We start from the raw sequence: 15,989 nt of genomic DNA on the forward strand, positions 1-15,989 counted from the left end.
GACCAGGGCAATTTAGAAGCCTGCCGTAAGGTCTCGTGTACATGAAAGTATGGAACCACAAGGATGCCTCGTGTTGCCACTTTTGGCATTAACATTGCTGCGAAGTTCTTCATTTTTATTGCAATTAGATTGCCATGACAAAAATTAATTCTTTTGGTCGCATGCTGTCATGCTTATTAGCGAGGCACATTTCTTTAGAATATAAACGCAGCATCTAATTATTACATGCATAAAAACGACATCCGAATAGTAAAGAGTGGAAAAGCTTTGGAATTGCATTGATCGTTGCTAAATTTTTATCTCCTCTTTTTGAGCATGTTAAAAACTATACTTCAAAACCCATATTTTTCGCTAGTTTCGGTCTATCTGGAATCGTTTGGAGCTTTTCAATCCTCAACTCAATTATCCGTGGTCATTTGGATTGTAAAGCGTGTACACTGTTCAGTTTTAGCCAGGGGACATGTAGCTTTCAAAAACTATTCGTAGATTTTGATTAAAATAGATATTAATACTTACTATCTATTTTATATACATTTTGTATACTTACTGAGAAAAAAAGTCGTTGGCATGTAGATCCTTGCATTTGATTTATAATGGAATGTGTAAGCTGGTCATTAATTTCATAACCTCATTGCAAGTTGACCGAGGCTTGTTGAAGTTCCAGAAATCGTATTTAGAAATGGTGGAAGATGCGTCTATATTTTATGTATCTGTTGTAGGAATTATTCATTTGTGGCAAAATAATTTTCCAAACTTTTAAGAAAGCGAAAGATTTTTAAAATACTCGCCAAGAAAAAGTTGGAATTTAGAATATATCTCAGGCTAATCGTTTGCATAAAAATGTCTTTTTCAGTAAGAGAATTTTTTTGCGCTCACTGACATCGTAAAATAGATTAGATGATGCATTTCTATGTTTTTTCTGACGGCTCGCAGAGCGGATGCAATGAGAAATAACTGGAGCCCAAATAGAGACACGTCTCGCGCATTATCTCGGCGCTACGTATCACGCCAAGTGCATTCCGGCACGAATAATGAGTGTATATCAAGAGCATAAGAAACAGAGTTCCTCAGTACATAACTTTACACGAGAGAATACTGTGACTCTACCTATCTATTCTTACAATTGAAGAATCGCAATTGAAGATGAGAGGGAAAGGCATCATTCTTGTCGCACTGTTGTTGCTCTCAGTGTTGGCTTTGGAAGGGGAAGCGGGCTGCAAAAAGTTGATAAGTACGTTTCCCTTACATTTTACTAACTATTTATTTCCTTTTCTATATTCTGTTCATAGAGCCTGTCCATAAGTCAAATTACCATATCAAGCCAGACTATTTTCATTCCTGTATTTTTCTTATATTTCCATATTTATCTTATTCTCCATATTCTCCGTACAGGCAGCTAATGCTATTTTCCGGGAAAGGAACCTCTAGTCCTTCATCCCTTACCCACATGAACGTCACTGAATAGATAATATAGTTTTTTTATTTATTCTATAGCAACAGCTAAATGACGTTAAAAAAGTAATTATGATGGATCAAAATAGAGGTTTATGAAAAAAAAAGATTGCAATCTAACGTGGACAACGAACTACGTAAATTGTGTGGGTATTTCTTCACGGAAGAGTACTTATTTTCAATTTAATGTCAAATTATTTTAATTCCTTCTGATGCGTAAGTGAGCATGTCCACAATTATATACTTGTGTACCTTAAAATCTACGATAGCTTAGCTCTAGGATATTATTATGATTAAATTGTTACAAGTAGGCCATTGGCCTGGAGGTAACAGGAACATTCGATAACGATCTAGATTGCTGTCTGGCATGGTGTGATGGTGGTGGTACATGCGAATGGTTTTAAGCTCAAGAGTCGCTCCTTTGCTTAATTTAAGCCTATAGCATGTTTATTGCACGAGTAATAAGGGTATGGTGATGGGAATCCTTTGTATCCGAGCCAGACTATATTTAGGATTAGTCATCCACCAGCAACACTTTACGAATTGACGGATCGCAATTGCTCCGTTTTTCCAGAATCGAGTTGTGCACTCGAATAGGTTAAGCTTTCATCCGCGTACAATCGTATCGATTCTCGTGATGTACTAAAAGAGGAAGGATGAGTCAAGAGTTATGACTCGGTCACAAAGTGATGCATGAAAAATTGGCGTCAAGCAGATGCCAACGAAGAAGCATATATTTTTTATATGTTCAAAGAACAATATTTATCATTGTATTATATCAGGTTCTCATAATCGGAATTTTAACAATACTATACCAAAGGCTTGAAAAAATTTTGTTTCTCGAGCACAAAAAACTTCCTGCCGGATTTCACGGCCCGTATTCACCATGGAAACTGTAAATGCGTTAGATAGGTTAGAATTTTCAATGTATTAAGATCCTAACCTTTGTTTTCGCTCTATGAAGCGAAGTAAACTAGTTTAAAGTTTGATTTGAACAATTGACGGAAACATGGAGAGCATTAGGAATATCCTAAAACTCTTTTTAAGTTCTCTCGCGAGGGATTCCATGGCTGGTTCATATAGAAGGAAACGAATGCTATTCTGGTCTAACCATTTCCACTGTCACTGCAAAAAAATGACTAGTTTTCATATTCATCACTTTCATTTATGTGCGAGGAGAAAAAGGAATCTATTAAACTAACCGAAACAAGCATGCAAGGAGAAAAAAACATTATATAGTAGCCTATGATTGTCAGTTGAAATGTATGGGAATCGCCAAGCTGCGGATATAACCATAACAATGGACTGAATTTTGTTCCTCACGTATCGAACTACAGCATAGTGGTTCATAGGCCTTTAAATGTTAGCCTGACTTTTTTATTTGAATTATTTCTACACTAAAAATTGGTACTATCTCGTTACTAACTACTTAATTATTAAACCAAATATTAACTATGGTGTTTGCAATATTAATGGGAACCCCACATTCTGTGCTGGTTTGGTGGCCGTCAACTCCACAATTTTCCATTCTTCATATGTCTTATTGTCTTCCAGGTCCTGGATATAAAAAATGTGGTGACAATTTTTGCAGATGGAATGAAGAGTGCAAATATACTGGGGTTGTTTGCATCAGAGCACCTTGCAAGGAGTCCACTAAGTGCGTTCCACCGAACTCGTTTGCTGAACACGTGTGACCATCGTAAGTATTAATCAATTGTGAATGCGATTCAATTTACGGTCTCGGTTTAGTCGTCCGCACGAAATGAAAGACAATGGATGAAGTGAACGATATTATTCTCGCCCTCCTTTATATATAATTAAGGCTCTATAATTTTCACCCATATTATTCTAATGGACTTGATCCATAATTATTTTTTGAGGTCATGGTTTGGCAACTCGCGGTCTGCAAAGTAACTTCATCATAAACAAAGACGTTAATTTAAGATGGCAGTGGATTTTTTAAACATAATAAATTTATTGCGTGATTGAGCCATATCATATTGAAAATATGTCCTGGAGATGTAAGTCAGTTGCTGATTAGCTTAATGTTTCAAAATTTTATGATGTTTGCAAATTTGATAGCTTTAAAGCTATCAATTGCAATTGCCGTTTTATCGTAGTGACCATAGAATTATTTGGGCATCATTTCAGTATAATTTCAATTTATGCCTTATAAAATTATTATAAATCAATAATTTATTTTATAAATACGAACGAAAAGATTTTTAGGAGACTCATAGAATGGTTAGGAGACTCATAGATGTATGGTGCATTACCATGCAAAATATTTTTAGCAAACGTCAAATTCTGACTTATCAGGAATTACTGAAAATTATCCTCCTCTATACTGCACTAATGATCTTAAGAAGACGATCTGTAGTCACCCCAATAAAAAAATAGTACAAAAGAAAATGGATCATACAATTTGGATTAATAATTATTTGCTTAATGTGAAGTGCATGAGTGAATGTATACTATTCGTAACATTGTGTGTAGGTATTGCTTTCTATTTTAGGTGATTCGAATGGATGAAAAACATCCCTACATGCACCTCTTCAAGGAATGAATTTCCCATGGACAGCGCAACATCTGTAATTTGATCGTCACCGACAAAAATATGAAGACTAAGCCTTTGAACAGAAACATTTGGCGCCTTACGAAAGAACAGCATTCCAGATTTTATCCTGAACGCATGTAAAATGTAATTGCAATAAATTTTCACGCAATAGACTCAATATCTTTATTTTTTTAGTCCTTAGTTTACCCTATTTTACACATTATTCTGCGGTTTTTACTTTAAAAGACACCAATATTTGTTCCCTGAAGTTTTCTCAATGCAAAGTGAATTGAATAAAAATAGCAACATAGAAAATAAAAAAATCATAAATCCCATGCACATCCTAATACAGCATTCCAACCCGCGGGCGTGATTTCAAGTATTGCATCCTTATTTCAAGCGTTGCAACAACGCTGTTCTCTGGAGATCCTGAAAAAAAGATCGATAAAGATCGATTAAAATACAGGTAAAAAATCCGAGGATACGCAACACCTATAAGCAGTTTCAACTTTTCTCATTTAATGGAAGGATGAATTAGCAGTAAAAAATAAACTTTCCATCAACATTATTATAATTATTCCTACATTAATCAGAATTTCGAGAGATAATCGTATTCAATCAGTATGGAACTAATTTATATTATAATGTGTTTAGGCGTAAACCTGGCATAGTTCCTCCATCTCTGTTTTGACTGATAAATGACAAAAGGCAAATTTTCGTACCTGTTCTGTTATTGCTTGGTTATAAAAAAATTGATCTATAAGAATTCACTTTTAGGTGGATCAGGTAGTAGTTAAAGTGATTAGCGAAGTTTTTCGCGACGTTAGCTACGTTTCATTCGGATGTTAGGGATTGGACGAAGACCGTTTCGGTTCAAGACAAATTGGTAGTTATCATTCGGCCTCGAGGAAATCTTAAACACGTACATTTTTAAATTTTTTCGATCACATCTGCCGAGTTTTACCTCTTTGACCCCCACAAGATGGCGTTCTGAAGGAGAGGCGTGCGCCCTCAGAACCGAAAACTCGTTTACGCCGCGGCCTAGAGTGCTGAAAATGAGAACGTAAATCTATCATAAAATGCTCGGTACTCGGATGCATGCTCAGCGGATGAGGACCCAGAGTGGGCCCTTGGAGGGATACAACGTACGAGGGCCAGGAACCAGAACTTATACACCTTATCATCCTCGTGAGGGGTGTGGAGAGGAAGGAACAAAAGGGAAGAAGCGCCGATGCCTACCTATAGGGTGAGGATAGGGTTGGAAGGGAGGAAATGGGGAAATCCCACGCCGTCATTTGGGCGACCTAGGCCACTACTAGCGAAACCATGATTTTTAATTCTACTGAAGGGACAGATTTTTATTTCGAGAAGGAAAATCTTTCAATTCTTCCGTAGAAGGATGCATACTCAATATTTCATCTTATTTTTGCACTTCTTAGTCTTTGGAACTCAATTTGTTAATAATTAGGGACTAACTCATGGCGGAGATACCATCGGCGCGCTTTGCGCCCTAAAAAACAAAGTCTGGACTCTTGCATCATCTAAATTTTACTGCCGGCGATCCTGTCTACTCCTCAATGTATAGGTTGAATAAACGTTTATTTCTACGTGGACTATGACCGAATCTCACACGGTTACTATGAATTCTATGATCCACACAGAAAGAACGCAAAGGTATGCAAATATCAATCAAAACCCGCAATAGAAAGTTCTATGGAATGCTCCAATTTGAAAATTTTAACCAGAAAAATATTATTTCTGAAACCGTAAAATAACATATGCATGTGATGGAAGACCACTGAATACGTCCAATTTGCAAAGTATTATGAATCCTCAAGTGAAAAATTTAAGATAAGAAGAGTCTTTTTTCATTTATTAATTCAAATTTTTACTCCATAGCTCTTAAAATCGTACTTTAGGTGTTATTAATCATGTTTTTAGTGTGATTCCGTCATAGCGTCATTTTTTCTGTAAACGGAAAAAAGGTAACGACTTGTGACAGGTTATAAAATGGCATCAGCCTGCTTGCATTGGCATTCGCTACTATGGCATGTAATTAAAAATACTCACAACAGCATTAGGTCCTCTTGAGACATTTGGTGGCCACATAACATGGTGCCCTAATGCATTGGGCCCCGGTCCACTTACATATTTCATCCAGCTTGCATTGATTGTCTCCACATTGGTAAGTGGTACCTGTTGGAATTGAGAATCGAAATTAATATTTTGCGCAACATGTTAAAATTTCAAGTACTATTATGGAAAACGGACTTTGTTAGCCATTGCTGTCATTATTGCTGGGGCAGAGAAAAAGAAATTTATTATTCGTTGATATCGGCATAGAATATTGAAGATCAACGCGGAAGATATATAAAATAATTATCGAGTCTCTCTTCAGCTAGGTTGTGCTACAAAATAATGTGGTTGCCTCCCTTCCTTATATTTTCTCCTTTTTATTTGTAAACAATATGAGTTTTTTACAGTTCTGATTGTAGATAGGTACGCGTTCGAGATGGAGGTGGATTTTAGGAGTCATCTGTGACCCTGCTTAAAAAAATTCCAGAAAATTTGACTTATTGTGGATCTGTTACAGAATCTGTTGTTAATTATTCTTCATCTTCTGCTTTACATGCCGTCTCATTTTATTGTTGGAAGGTAGGCTTTCATGATGGGTTTCCTCTGTTTTGATAGGTCTGATGGGAACAGTTTGAAGTTCATGCAGCCGTACCACAGTATTTAATTGCCCAACTAGGACGTGAGTCTTCTTCCGCTCGTTCTCCAACCCAAAATCTTACCCCGTATAATACCTTGTGAAGTTATTTAAATTTTCCTCTCATAATATGTCTGAAGTATTGTAATTCTTTTCTTTTTTAGTGTATAACCATATTATTTTCCATTATTCTGAGGACTCCTCCATTTGTGGTCCTCAATTCCCAACTAATTCTATAGATTTTTATGCTTACTCGCATTTCTCACAAGGTATTTCACAATCTCAGAAAGAATGCGTTTAACTCATTAAAACAAAGTCCTTTATAGATAGGTGGGGCAACACAAATTTCAGGAGGGGAGGCATATCGCTTCCTGTGCCCAATGATTCTACTTTTCCGTGACGTAAGGGCCGAACTGGCTAGAACACAAAAAAATTCCAATGCTAACGGCCAGTCCTTTGGAGGAAAATGTACGCACATTTGCGGGAAGTAAATTCCACGCCAGAACAGTGGTGACGTCATTTGACGAGGTCACCGAATTTGAAGCTGAGGGGAAGGGCAATTAATGGGGTCAAATCCTCGCGATATTTTTGAAGATCCCGCTTCCACAGGGCATTTACACTCGTTTTTTTGAGAGGAGAGTATCAAGGTTACGAAATGAACGTCTTCGTTGTGTGCGTGGTTCTATTGATGTTTCTCTGAGGAGCCGAATAATTGAGATTGTATTCAGCTGCTGCTAATTTTCCGAAAAGTTCGAAGACTATCACAGGTAAGGAACACGTTGGATGAGTTAATAGAGGACATAGTATTGAACATTGATTCTTGTGTTGGCCATTTTTGCGCTGAAATACTATGGTTGGTCCGTGAATAACCTAAATCTGGAAATCTAAGGGTATTCTCTTTAAAAATTCTCTTGAATTATACTTTGAGGAAAAATAATATATTTTTGTGGGTTAAATTATGTCATCATAGTTCTTAAGGTTTCCACAATCATACTCGGGAAGATAAGCAAAAAATCTTGTCTTATAGTCAAAACATTTGAGCTAAGGTTTTTTTCACTTCTATCTTCATCTAATTCGTCGCTAGATAGCAACTTACCGAAGCATCCGACTTTGTTTTACTTTTCAAATATATACTACTGTGATTACCTACTACTATTTTATTTGACCTATATATTTCATACATTCAATTAGATTTCCTTTGTGATAAAACTTTAAAAAAAATATTAGATTCCTTGTATTACTTCTGACTACGCCAATAATCATATGAACATCCTAAAAATGAGATGAAATGGTAACACCCAAAGTTTTACTGTTAAAGGTTAAAAGATTTTAATAACCTACTGTTTCACACAATTACATGAGTTTACCATATTACTTAAATGTAACAAACATGATTGTATTACAACGTGTGGTGAGATTATGTTACTCTCATTCATCATTTGTTCATCGAAGTCATCATATATTGCATTTATCTTACTAACAATAAGTGTTAATTTCTTGTCTTCAGTGAGGTTAGGTGTAAAACCAGAATATAGCAATATGTTAACGTAGGGTTTAAAAGAGCCGCACGTCACGAAAAAATACAATTATCGACCGGCTGAAAGGGAGTGATGTACTCTCTTAAAATAAATTTTCCGGAAACTCAGCATTCTAAATGGGAATTGAGGTGGTACTGCATTATGTATTCTTTGAAGAATATTTTTAACTTACTCTTCCAAAATCGGTAGAAGCTAGGGACGAAAATAATATAAATGGAGATCTCTACGTGAAATCTCTTGAACGCATGTTTATATTCGAAAAATTATTTTGCGTAAAACGGCATATTAACTGAACGGTTGTGCAAATTCCCTCATGTCTGACCTGGAAATAGGAACTATTCAAAATGTATGCACGCACGGATACCATTTCGGAATAATGCATTGCCACTTAAACTCTCAGCGTGTAAAGCCGCCCGTGTATGGTCGGAATCGACTCTGAAAACATAAATCCAATGACTTTAGTCCTCTTTATCTTGTAGTGGACGAAGAAAGTCATTCCAGAGAAGATGATGTGTTCGTTATATAACGCCATAGAAACATGCGCCATGTCATTAACGACTTGGATAGGCAAGAAAATATCCTTAGGTGACCGCATTAAGGCTTTTCTGGCTCGTCAGATTCGAGGACGGGAATCACCCATCTCTTCACATTATCACGGCCCCTTTCCCCCCTTGGTCTGTAAGACACGCGGCTAAATACGGGCTAATAAAATTGAGGGATCTTTCCTGCTAAGCCGCCAAATAGGAACGATCACTACTCAAGGTCATGAGGGACGCGCAAACATGATCTCAATTTCCTTTAATTTATTCAAAGTATAAGTGTATTCAAAGATAACAGTAAAAAAATATGATGTTTTAGATGTTCATTACAATTTAGCAATAAATGGGGACATAATGCCGTAGCTAATTTGAACAAAAAGGCTACCAAAACCATTGGCGATTTGTCTTCGGTGATTCAATCGTGGAAAACATCTATAGAAATCAAGTGAAAGGGAAATTATTGATATTATTGAAATATAGAATAAAGATCGATTAAGACATTTTGCTGGACGATAATATCTTTCTTACTATTTGAGACATAGACGTGCTATTATAGTCATACAGTTAATGAGTGAAGGTTTTGCGATAACGGATAGGTAAATACTGTATGTATTAAGGATTATGAACTGTAAAAACACAACTATATAAAATTATTTCCGTAAGAATTAAGGCAGTGAATCATATGTATTTTTTAAGTAGTTACTCTTCAGAGAGAGTCACGCCAGGGCTGATACCAAATTATGCATATTATTCATCAACCTAGGGTGTACAGATCATACAGGTGCAGTGTATAACTTTATTATTTAATGGAAGATATCCATTCTCTTGGGTAAAACGAACGAATAATGAGGAAATTTCTCTTGGTATATTAATATAATAGAATTAAAGAATTTATTTACATGATAGATTTATTTTTTCCTTGTATTCTACAATTGCGGTAGGGTACCTTGTGAGAATGAAAAACTTTAAATAATTTTCTTATGAAGGAGAAAAAGACAAGTTTAAAGTTAAAAGCTTAAAAGTGATGCTAATGTTTTTTATATGAAGTTTTCAGAACAGAATAAGGCTTAAAATATTTGCTGCAACAATCTCGCCATGAAAGAACTCCATATCACAGAAAGAATATAAAAAATTTAAACAATGTTCTCATTTTATCGAGTGTCTCCTTGATGAATTGCTTCGGCGTCGAAACTTGATGGGGTTTCAGTCCGGTGAGCCTATGCATACGGCGAGTACTTATTATAGCAATTTTGAGTCGGTTGGCGTGGTGGAACATTAAAACACTACTTCTGTTCAACGGTGATCAGGTAGGCAGATGTACTTTTCACATTTAGTCACCTGGCTCTGTTTTCAAATAGAGAATATAAAGAATTATTTCGCTGGAAATTAGATTTTTTTCTTGTTAAAATTTGAAATAAAAGTGTAAAAAGAGTGAAATAGCTAATAATTTAGATGAACTGGGAGTAAAAACAAAGAAAAATAATGCGGAGTAAACTATTTTGAAGTTACCAATATATACCAGTATATTCTACTGACTGCAATTAATTATTTTCGTATGTTTTTTTTTCAAGCATGTTTTCAAATACTCATCAGTTCTATCGGATTTAAATATTACTTAATAACTTACAGACAATTGATTGTAATTTATCAGAGCAGGAATTTATAACTTATCTCTAATTCATTGATGGTTAGAAAATGTTAACGAAGTCCAGGAAATGTCATGACTAGAAGTAAAAATCCCAAGAAATGATTACACCCGTAGAGTTTATAATTCTTAATGTAATACGTATTTATTCACTGGCTTGGTGTAGATAAGCAACACTAAATATGTTTCATTGGGATTATCTCATAAAAATATTAACGTAGTTACATATTTAGGCATAATTTAATGATTTTGAGCTATAATAACTTGGAATGTACCAATTTAAGCGTTGGGACACATTGGAATGAAATACACCTGACTCCTCAAAATAAAATAATTTATTAAACTCGGATACGATTCAACTCATTATCACGTTACATATTGGGTCATTTATTTATATTTAAATGCGTAAGATTCTATGATTTCGCAGGAGTACATTTTATTTTTTTTCAAATACGCTTTACTTAAATTTAGTTAGGGGATTAATTTAACTAACTCCTATCTTCAAGTCATAAGGATCAGGCAGTATTTGATTCAGGTCAATAACTTTCGTGGGATGAAAGAGGAGTTTTTGCTGTACTGGAATGGCGATCCCAAGTAAGCTGACTGCGGACAACAACCAATTTCGCCCTCTTGAATTTATCAACCTCTTTATCATGGAACATTTGTTTCTAAAAATCATTTTCAATATGAATTTAATCAATTATAGTTGGTGATCCACATAATACCCTGCGAGCCACCTCTAGGGTGTTTGGCAGGGGGTGATAAATCACCAGCATGCAATAGGATTCCCACATGCACACCACAAAAACGTTACGCATGCAAACATTATTATTCAAAGGCAAAGATTGCCAACTACTCATTACGATTTTCTGTCAATATAGCTAGAACACACAAAATATGTTGTTAGGAATAATAAGAAAATGCATAAAGTTGCATTACGGTATACATAAGTTAGTAGGCTACAATAAAAGTCATGTTTTTTTTACAAGAAAGGCAATGCTATTTTTTATTTACTATCGATCGTTCAGTATCATTAATGAAAGAGAGTGAATATGATGGAGGAAATAATAAAGACGTTTTATCGCGCAAGGGAGAAAAAAAGCTATTTTTTACCTCAGATAAAAACTTTGAGGACCTTGGTAAATAGCTATGCTGGACATTCCTCAGTTTTTTGATCGGTTAAGTTACAGAATGATGACCATCTAATAGGTATTCGCGCGGAGGGAAATCGAAGAAAAATATTCAGCTTTTCCTTCCTATTTTAATCTCGTCTCGTATCGCCTGTAATAGAATTGGTAAAACTAGCCATGCCATGACGTCAACGGCTAGTCTGCTGAAAGTATGATCTCTTTAACTTTCAAGAATATACCTACGTTGCGTATTCAATATTATACGTTTGTTTGGCACCTCTAAAGTCCTGAAACTCAATTTTTTAATCGTTGGTGACCATTTCCTTCAATTGCACCGACGCCGTTACGTGTCGCACGCCACCAAAATATCCCCGAACGCCCGTGCCGCCGCTATCGAATTGTTACTGTCAGGGTATGTCTACTAGATGCGCATGCACTCACTATTTTCGTATTTTGTAGTTTCCTCGACAGATGAGTCTGTAGCATTGGTCCAAGGCTCCGTTGAGGTCGTCACACTAGAATTAATGGGAACCTCACTCGAGCTTGCGGCAGAGTTGGAGACTAATTCAAGCGTTGAAGTCTCCGAGACATGCAGTGACATAGGCGTTGAAGTCTCCGAGACATTCAGCGCCAAAGCCACGGTAGGTTTTGCCTCAGATCCTCCCTCAGTGGTTACAGGATACGGAATGGCTTCACTTGATGAAAGAAAAGGGATGATCAAGCCGATCATACTGCACAACTTAAACATCTTGGTACTCTCAAAGATACACTGGCAGCTGTCTCTAAAAGGTCGCACACGATAGCCCTCGTTTTCTCCCCAAATAAGTTTCCCCTCCGAATTCTATTGAGTAGGGTTTGCGACTGGTTAAATAGTTGCTCTTGATGGAGGGCCGCTGTCTTCCTCCTCCTCGCATATCATTCTCGTCTGCCCACGCATCGAGAGAACCTCCATACAGCGCAAAGCCTTGACCCCTGGCGATATGCCTCGCGAAAAGTCAATGTGCTCGGAAGTGCTCGCGACCGGTTTGTCCTGAGCTCACTCATATAATGTATTCTTTCATGCCACATTTTTGGGTATAAAAAATGACTTACATCCCAATGAAGCACTCTTAGAGCTCATTTTTGCCGCACTATGCTAAGGAATGGTCGAAATAAAGCGCTGATTTTTGGAAGAAGAGATAGGGAGAGATGAATACTCGTTATAACCAATGCATGAATAACCCTTTAATTGATTTTTTCCATTGATAAATGTTACATATTGCTTCTCTAGATAATTTAATTTATAATATTGCATTCTTGCATCACTTTTTGCGAGAATAATTAATTAGTTTTCAAAATTCTATCTTACTTAAGTTAGCCGAGAGAAAATATTAAGAAAATCAATATAGGTCTCTTAGGATTCCTTTTAAAACCATTGGAGCCATAGGTACAGTCAATTTTGCCTCATTGGGAAACCTGCAATCAATCTATTTTTATAGTCATTCCTACTTTTTTAATAACCAACGAGCAAACTTATTCTCACCGCCAATGGTTATCATTTAGCTCATGAACGTGATTTTTTTCTGTTTTAGTTGCTATACTTACTGAATCATGTGGCTTGTAAATTGTTTTCACAACTTAACACATTTTGTATCAATGTTGCATGGTTCGCGAAAGCATACAAATGTAGTCGTCACGCACCATTCCGAAAGTTTGCAGCGGATGTTTCCACACTGATACGTTGACTCGGCTGAAAAAAAGGAAGTAGAATTGTTCATGACCTTCTCCTTTGGAAAATTTTCCTCTGCTTATTGAATATGAAATATCATACTAAGGTATGAAATCCGGCGAGCATTGAAAACTTTGAATGTTTCATAAAATTTTAACTTAGTTTTAGGCTATTATTAGCTCCGTTTGCCGCCAGGTATTTACTGTAATATTGTTTTTCACTAACTCTCTGATAATGTTTTACGATTGACAGTACAGTATAAGTGAAAAAAGCACCACCAAGTATATCTGCCAAGTTAACGTCTGTTTCAAGTAATAAATGTGTTCTAGGAAGGAGGAAATGAAACAATAGGGTAGTTTCCTTCGTCAAAGAAAACGATAGGCATTGATTGCGATTCGTTACCCACCATTACTGTATCCATAATATACAAATTATTTCGTTTTAGAAATACCGGTTTAGACGAATGGCAATGGTCCATTTTTATCCTCATTTGAAAAGGGCCAGATTGGCGCCCATGCGATGCCACTCCACGTGACGTCACAGGGACCTAGTTTCTACACGAGAAGATAGGAGTTATACATCGTCTGAGATTACCAATGCATGCATGAGGCGCAGAGCTCAGGGAAACATGTCTTAATAATCACTTATTAAAACTGGCTAAGGTCGGAAAGTTTTCTTCGTTTGATAAGGTATTAATAATCCTTATTTAAGCCAAGCGCTACCAGCCAGCAGGGTACTAGGCTACCCGCTAGAAGCCTGCGTCGTATCAGCGCTAAGTCTCGCCTCAAGGTCACCTCAAAGGGCGGCAGCAGGAACCAGAAATACGTCACACGGAGAGATTTCCCGGCATTCATACTTACGCGTCGCGTTTTCGCGCGCTTGAAAATTTTCACTTTTCATTTAATCGCGAAAAATAGATATCGCCATTTAAAAATCTAAAAGCGTGAAATACTTACTCCAGGAGTAATAATCTTTCGATTTAGGCAATAAAAAATTATAGGAAACCACCCAATTGTGAAATATTTATTTTTTGTTGAATAAAATACGAATTTTTCGGACAAGCTTGTGTTTTTCTCCGGTGAAAATAGGTAATTCTTTTCAAATCAAACAGTTTGACAGTCAAAATATTTACAGAGGGTTTGTGAGTATACGTACGTTCATCGTCCTCTCCATAAGAAGCTGCAGTTAATAGCAAGGCAATGAAAAAAATTCCCTTCCAATGCATGGTCCTATTTTCTCCTGAAGGTATCGCTGTATTCTGCCATATAACTATTCTCCACTATGGTTCTGGGTAATATTTATACTCTCCACGATCCAGGTTTTTCTAGCGAGGAATGGTCACGTGCCTCGTCCCATTACAACTGATTCTCTTGCAGCCACATATCTTCGTCTTCCTGGGCATGCTTCTCGCCTAATTGCATTTTAGTCACCCGGTCTTATCTCTTCGTTATCAGACTGGGAGTTCAGGGATCATCACTAATCCGACTAATGACACCAAGGAGTCGTTAAGAAGAAGAAAAAATAGAGATCGAATATCCTGTAGACTTTTCTTTTGCTCTGACGTCAATTTGACTGTCATTTGCCCTCGAAGAAACTTACATTATCTACGTGAGAAACTGAAGACGAAACGAAATATCTGGCTATATTCAATACATATTGAGATTCAACGGTAAATCTTGCGAACGAGTATTCCATTAAAAGTTTCATCAATATATTTGGGCATATTTGGCATATTTCTCCAAAGAAAAGGTACTTGCATCACAGAAGAGGCAAAACAATACAGACGGCTTCAGCCACGGTAGAAATAGACATATAAAATCTTCAGATACATATCCGAAGAACGAAAAGAAATAAGATACGAACAGAATGAGAAAAATGTGCAATACATAGTAAATTTAATGGAGGCAAATTTGCCTTCAATAGGGATAAGGAGTTTTTGAGTTCATTGTTATTCTATTGCTATTTATGGTGTAAAACCGACATAAACATCAAAACTCGTGTAGAAAAGGCAAAATAGATGGTGCAGCAAAGGATGTGGATAATTAGTTTCTTAGTAGTAGAAAAGGCAAAGGAGAAAATAATGCATGGTCATCACCAGTGATGTCATGGTGCCGGAATGCCGTTCCGCCTCTGGTTAGCAAAAGACATTATAGTCAAGTAACACTTTTATCAATTTTGTCGCCCCAAAATTTCTAATGCATGCATTCATAACCAAAACAATTTTTTATAATAAAATGTAATTAACTTGTAATAAAAAAACAGACAGAGTAATATTTCACTAGTAAAAAAGTTAAGGAAAGTGCGTGGCGGCACTACTAATTTTGCCATGACGTCACTGGTTATCAACCAATACAGTTATAACATAATTCTTTACGAATTATTATCGGATAAAAATCTTATAATTTCCCTACATCTCTTCACAACTTATCCTCAAAATAGTGAATACTCGCGGGTCACAGGTTAGGAAAAAAATTGTTAAAAAGCGCAAATACAACAGCACTTAGTTGAATTTTTGGTGGCCCCACCTCCTTCTTCAGTTGTTGGATATCAAAATCTCTTTGCATGCATGGAAATATCTCTTTTCCTTATTGCAAATTTTACAAGAATTCTGCTAGATATTTTGACGACAATTGCTCGTATTGACACTGTTTGAGCAATAAAGGACGTGTATACTTCAGAGTTAAACTTAGGAAATCCATTTAGTCTCGGA

General features: G+C 36.3%; 2 long non-coding RNA genes across 2 annotated transcripts; one reads left to right on the forward strand and one right to left on the reverse strand.

The window, feature by feature from the left end:
• The first annotated feature begins 1,062 nt into the window (after positions 1-1,062).
• On the forward strand, positions 1,063-4,182 carry LOC124153541. Its single transcript, XR_006863683.1, has 3 exons — positions 1,063-1,231; positions 3,007-3,151; positions 3,968-4,182. It is a non-coding gene; the product is annotated as an uncharacterized LOC124153541 (long non-coding RNA).
• LOC124153543 lies at positions 4,179-12,477 on the reverse strand. The gene is made up of 3 exons (XR_006863685.1): positions 12,013-12,477; positions 6,080-6,205; positions 4,179-4,438 (listed from the first exon to the last, which is right to left on the reverse strand). It is a non-coding gene; the product is annotated as an uncharacterized LOC124153543 (long non-coding RNA).
• Between the last annotated feature and the right edge of the window lie 3,512 nt (positions 12,478-15,989).

Source organism: Ischnura elegans, chromosome 2 (assembly GCF_921293095.1).
Source record: "Ischnura elegans chromosome 2, ioIscEleg1.1, whole genome shotgun sequence".
Lineage (NCBI taxonomy): Eukaryota > Metazoa > Arthropoda > Insecta > Odonata > Coenagrionidae > Ischnura > Ischnura elegans.